This window comes from Ursus maritimus, unplaced genomic scaffold (assembly GCF_017311325.1).
Source record: "Ursus maritimus isolate PB19 unplaced genomic scaffold, ASM1731132v1 scaffold_25, whole genome shotgun sequence".
NCBI classification, from domain to species: domain Eukaryota; kingdom Metazoa; phylum Chordata; class Mammalia; order Carnivora; family Ursidae; genus Ursus; species Ursus maritimus.
The window spans coordinates 40,392,795-40,398,794 of NW_024425008.1; positions in this window are offsets into that span (position 1 = coordinate 40,392,795).

Sequence of the window (6,000 nt, forward strand, 5' to 3'; positions counted from 1 at the left end):
ATACTTTAGAAAAATGTCTTTGGACAATAGAACAGAAGGAACACAGGAGACTTCTGAATTATTAGATTTTTTTGAATTAGAATTTATTTAAAGGCATATTCTGTGAGCAATGCAAATAACTTAGTTTTTTTTAAACAGGAAAAATATTAAATTAGAATTTGATGGGGGTGGGGAGGCTGTATATGTTTAGGTAATTAACAATTAGCTGATTACCAGTCAGAAATCCCCAAGTAGTAGTTCCTACTTTTGTGAGGAAGAAAGCTTTTTTTGGTTTGTTTTACTTAGAAAACTTGATGAATCAAATGATTCCCATTGTAAAACTTGAATGCCATTCTCATTTAGAAACCAGCTAATTGTGGGGCCTGTAGCCAAAGTCAGGGAGTTAATAATAAAGTTTATTAAGACAAATGGCTCACTTACCCAATTCAGTCGACATCCCTTGTTTGGGAAACCCAAATGGCCTTGGGTCCAAGAAAGATCTCCTAATACTAAGTGTAAAACATCTCTGATGAAACGGATGTTTCCAGAAACATGTATACAGTATTTTCTGTTACTGACCACACAGGAGGCTAGATGTGATGCAGACAGAAGGCACCTACTGTCTGTTAGTGAGAGCCACACAGTCTTCCCCGGGATACCTTGACAAAGGACAAAGACATGTGTCTTTCTCACTGGGTAAAGAGAATGATTGTTTCCTTCTGAATGAGTCTGTCCCAGCTGAATGCAGAAAGCAGTCACGTGCCAGGGATAAGTTCTGGCCTTTGGCTTCCTGCTTCTTCCAAGTGGTTTTCCACCCCTTAATGTATCTAAATGGAATTCCGAGAGGCTGCTCCCCACTTCCTCCCAAAGAGACAACTCCTCCAGTGAGTCATGCGGACACACACGCTGATGTCTCGGGCGTTTTCTCTGCTAAGCACAGACAGGATGACATTGCACCAACATCCCACGTTGCCTGCTGCTTCAGCGGCCTCCTCTGCTTTCTCAGAGAGCCACGGCCTAGTGCCACAGCCCCCAGGAACCAGGGCCTGTGTCTGAGGATCCTACAGAGTGGGAGGGAAAAGCGGGTAATTGATGCCCATTTCAGAACAAGAGCAGAGGTGTGTGTGTGTTGCTGAGGCTGTGGGTATAGGTGGCTAGAAGTGTGCTGGGTCTTGGCTGGGGTAGACTGGTGGAGATGGTAAATGGGTCTAGGATTTGGATTGCCTGCAACAGTATTTCAGCCCTTAGGTATTGCTTTTTAAATCACAATGAATAATTTCTTTTCCATTCTCCCAAGATAGCTCAAGTATGATCATTAAATTTTCTAACTTTTAGAAATTATGATCCTAGGGCTCAACCACTGTTGGATTTTATTTACCAGAATGCAATTAGATGATTGGATAAATTTTGATGACTTTGCCAGTAACTGTGACTCCTGTGGGATTATTACTTTTGAAATGCTAATTTTTTTAAACTTCCAAGATTGCTGATGTGTGTTAAAAGTTACTCTGAAAAATTATTCTAAATTTTAAAATTTTAACTTACTTAAATAATTCTGAAATTATTTTAAGATTTTATTATATATATTTATTTTAAAGATTTATTTATTTGAGAGAGAGAGAGTTGGGGGAGCAGAAGGAGAGGGAAGCAGGCTCCCCACTGAGCATGGAGCCTGATCCAGGGCTCAATCCCAGGACCCTGAGATCATGATTACCTGAGCCAAAATCAAGAGCCAGGTGCTCAACCAACCGAGCCACCCAGGTGTCCCAAGATTTATTTTTCTTAAAACAGTAAAGAAGACTTTATTCAGGACTCTTGTAGTAAGAATGCTGCAGTATGGGAGAGAGATCAACTCCAATACAATAAAGACAGCTGGATATTAATAGCCAACTAGCAGAGAGAAAGGGTCAACGGATATAAAATTGCCAAGAGGAGACGTCAAAGATGGGGGAACTTGCCAAACCACCTTAACGGGATTCTTGCCAAAGGCAGGACAAAGACATACAAAGGTGGGGGGTGAGAAACTTGATCCCAGCAAGGATGAAGGCCAAGGCTATGAGGCCTAGTTGAGAAAAGGTCTCAGAGGAGCCTGACTGAAGTTTGGTCAAGAAGAATCTTTGTCATATGTACTAAATCTGGTTGTCCACTGTAGGAAGGGGAGTGAGGTGGGGCGCCTGGGTGGCTCAGTTGGTTAAACGTCTGCCTTTGGCTTGGGTCGTGATCCCAGGGTCCTGGGTTTGAGCCCAGCATTGGGCTCCCTGCTCAGTGGGGATCCTGCTTCTCCCTCTCCCTGCTCTGCTCTCTCTCTCTCTTGCTTGCTCACTCTCAATAAATAAAATCCTTAAAAAAAAAAAAAACGGGGTGGAGGGGGAGTGGGAACTCTGGTACAGTTAATCAGAGAGGGGGCAAAACCCTTCTCAGACTTGTGGTTGGGAAATAATTGACACAGGGTTGCTATGTGAGGCCCAGTGCGTCTCTTCTGAAAGGTGGCTACAAATGCTGCCAGAGGGCCCGCAGTGTCAGCCGTTGGGCCAGCCCCACCTGCTCCAGCCAAACAAACTGTTGTTAAACTAGATCCAAGGATTATTTTTGTGTATGGTGTAAGAAAGTAATTTAGTTTGATTCTTTTGCATGTAGCTGTCCAGTAGCTGTACCACTTTCTTACACCATACATAAAAATAAACTCAAAATGGATTGAAGACCTCAGTGTGAGCCCCGAAACCATGAAACTCCTAGAGGAAAACATAAGTAGTAATTTCTTTGGCCATAGACACGTGTTTCTAGATATGTCTCCTCAAGCAAGGGAAACAAAAGCAAAATTAAACTATTGGAATTACACCAAAATAAAAAGCTTTCGCACAGCAAAGGAAACCATCAACAAAAAGGCAGTACATTGAATAGGAGAAGATATTTGCAAATGATGTATCCAATAAGGGGTTAATGTCTAAAATATATAATGAAGTTGTACAACTCAACACCAAAAAAACAAATAATCTGATTATAAATGGGCAGAGGACCTGAATAGATATTTTTCAGAAAAGACATACAGATGGCTAACAGACACATGAAAAGATACTCAACATCACTAATCACCAGGGAAATGCAAATCAAAACCACAGGGAGATATCACCTTACAACTGTCAGAATGGCTAGAATCAAAAAGACAAGAAATAACAGATGTTGGCGAGAATGTAGAGAAAAGGGGACCCTCATGCGCCGTTGGTGGGAATGTAAATTGGTGCGGCCGCTGTGGAAAATAGTATGAAGGTTTCTCAAAAATTAAAAATAGGGGTGCCTGGGTGGCTCAGTTGGTTGAGCGTCTGCCCTCGGCTCGGGTAATGATCCCAGAGTCCTGGGATCAGAACTCTGCATCGGGCTCCTTACTCAGCGGGGAGCCTGCTTTTCCCTCTGCCTCTGCTTGTGCCCCTGCTGCTCCCCCTGCTGGTGTGCACTCTCTCTCTCTCTCTCTCTCTCTCTCTCTCTCTTTCTCTCTCTCGGTAGCTCTCTCTCTCTCTCTCTGTGTCAAATAGATGGATCAAATCTTTAAAAAAAATTAAAAATAGAATTACCATATGATCTTCTAATTCCATTCCAGGGTATTTGCCCCCTAAAAAACAAAAACACTAATTCGAAAAGATATATGCACCCATATGTTCATTGTAGTGTTATTTATAATAGCCAAGATATGGAAGCAACCTTTGTCCATCGACAGATGAATGGATAAAGATGCAGTATGTGTGTATATGTACACACACACACACGTACACACACACACACACACACATATAATGGAGTATGACTCAAACATAAAAAAGAATGAGATCTTACCGTTTGTAATAATGTGGGTGGACCTAGAAGTTATAATGTTAAGTGAAAGAAGAGAAAGCCAAATACCATATGATTTCACTCATGTGGAATTTAAGAAGCAAAACAAAGAAAAAGACAAAAAAACCAGACTCTTAAATACAGAGTAGAAACTGGTGGTTACCAGAGGGGCGGTGGGTGAAATAGATAACGGGGTCAAGATGAGCGCTGAGTAAGGTGTAGAAGTGTTGTTTTTGTTTACGTGTTTGTTTTTAGATTTTTGTTTTTTAAAGTGAACTCTCCACCCAAAATGGGGCCCCGACTTACAACCCGACAATCCAGAGTCTCAAGCTCTGTTGACTGAGCCAGCCAGCGGCCCCGGTGTGTGGAGGGACTGAGTGACTGTATCGTGCGCCTGAAGCTAATGTAACACCGTGTGTTGGTTACACTTAAATACAACACCACCAACAACAACCATATCCAGGGAGACTGGGAAGTCAGTAAGGTTGCACATCCCAGAGTCAAAATGGAAGAATCAGATCCCCTTTTATTAGTATTATGTATTTTATAAAAAATTGGATCTATATTTTAGATTATAAACTTGATCTGGTATGGTAATCACCTCAAAGGCTTGTTCAATTTTTTTTTTGTGTGTGTGTGTGTGTAGTAAGCATAAAATTTATCATTTTAACTTAAAAAACTTTTTTTTTCATTTTAGCTCTTCTTGAGTATACAATTCAGTGGCGTGAAAGTACATTCACATTCACCACTATCCATTTCCAGAACTTGTCCATCATCCCCAAATGAAACTTTATACCCATTAAATACTAACTCCCAATTGTCCCCTCCCCTTAGTCCCTGACTATTGTTCTACCTTCTGTCTCTACGAATTTGACTACTCTAGGCATCTCATAGAGGTGGAATCATACAACATTTGTCATTTTGTGACAGGCTTATTTCACTTAGCATAATGTCTTCAAGATTCATGCATGTTATAGCATGTGTCAAAATCTCCTCCCTTTTTAGGGCTGAGTAATATTCCATGGTATGTATGTGCCATATTTCATTTATACATTTATCTGTCAAAGGACACTTGAGTTGCTTCCAACTTTTGGCTTTTGTGAATAATGCTGCTATGAGCATGGATGTAAAAATATCTGTTTGAGTCCCTGCTTTCAATTCTTTTGGGTATATACTAGAAGTGGAATTGCTGGATCATTTGGTAATTATATTTTTAATTTCTTGAGGAACGATCATACTGTTTTTCACAGTGTCTGTACCATTTTACATTTCCACCGGCAATGCACAAGAGTTCCAGTCTCTCTGTATCCTCATCAACCTTCCTTCCTTCCCTTCCCTTCCCTCCCCTTCCCTCCCACTCCCCTTCTTTTCTTTTCTTTTTTCTTTTCTTTTCTTTTCCTTCCTTTCTTTCCTTTCTTTTCCTTCTTTCCTCCCTCCCTCCCTCTTTCTTCCTTTTCTTTCCTTTCCTTTCCTTTCCCTTTCCCCTTCCCCTTCCCCTTCCCTTTCCCTTTTTCCTTTCCTCTCCTCTCCTCTCCTCTCCTCTCCTCTCCTCTCCTCTCCTCTCCTCTCCTCTCCTTTCCTTTCCTTTCCTTTCCTTTCCTAGTAGCCATCCTGATGGGTGTGAAGTGATACCTCATTGTGGTTTTGATTTGCATTTCCCTGATGATTAATGAAGTTGAGCATCTTTTCATGTGATTATATATACCATTTGTATATCTCCTTTGGAGAAATGTCTGCTCTAGTCCTTTGCCTATTTTTAAATTGAGTTGTTTGGGTTTTTATGTTGTTAAGTGTAGGAATTCTTTATATATTCTGGATATTAATCTCTTATCAGATATATGATTGCAAATATTTTCTCCCATTCTGTAGGTTACCTTTTCACTCTGTTGATAGTATCCTTTGATACATAAAAGTTTTAAATTTTGATGAAGTACAATCTATTTGTTATTGTTGTCTGTGTTTTCGTATCATATCAAATGATTCATTGTCATGAAGCTTTTGCCCTGTGTTTTTTTCTAAGAGTTGCATAGTTCTGGGTCTCACATTTAGGCCTTTGATGCATGTTGAGTTAATGTTTGTGTATGGTACAAGGTGCAGAAGCAGTTTCATTCTTTTGTACATGGATGTTCAGTTTTCCCAGCACCGTTTGTTGAAGGCCATCTTTTCCCCATTGAATGGTCTTGGCACCCTTGTTGA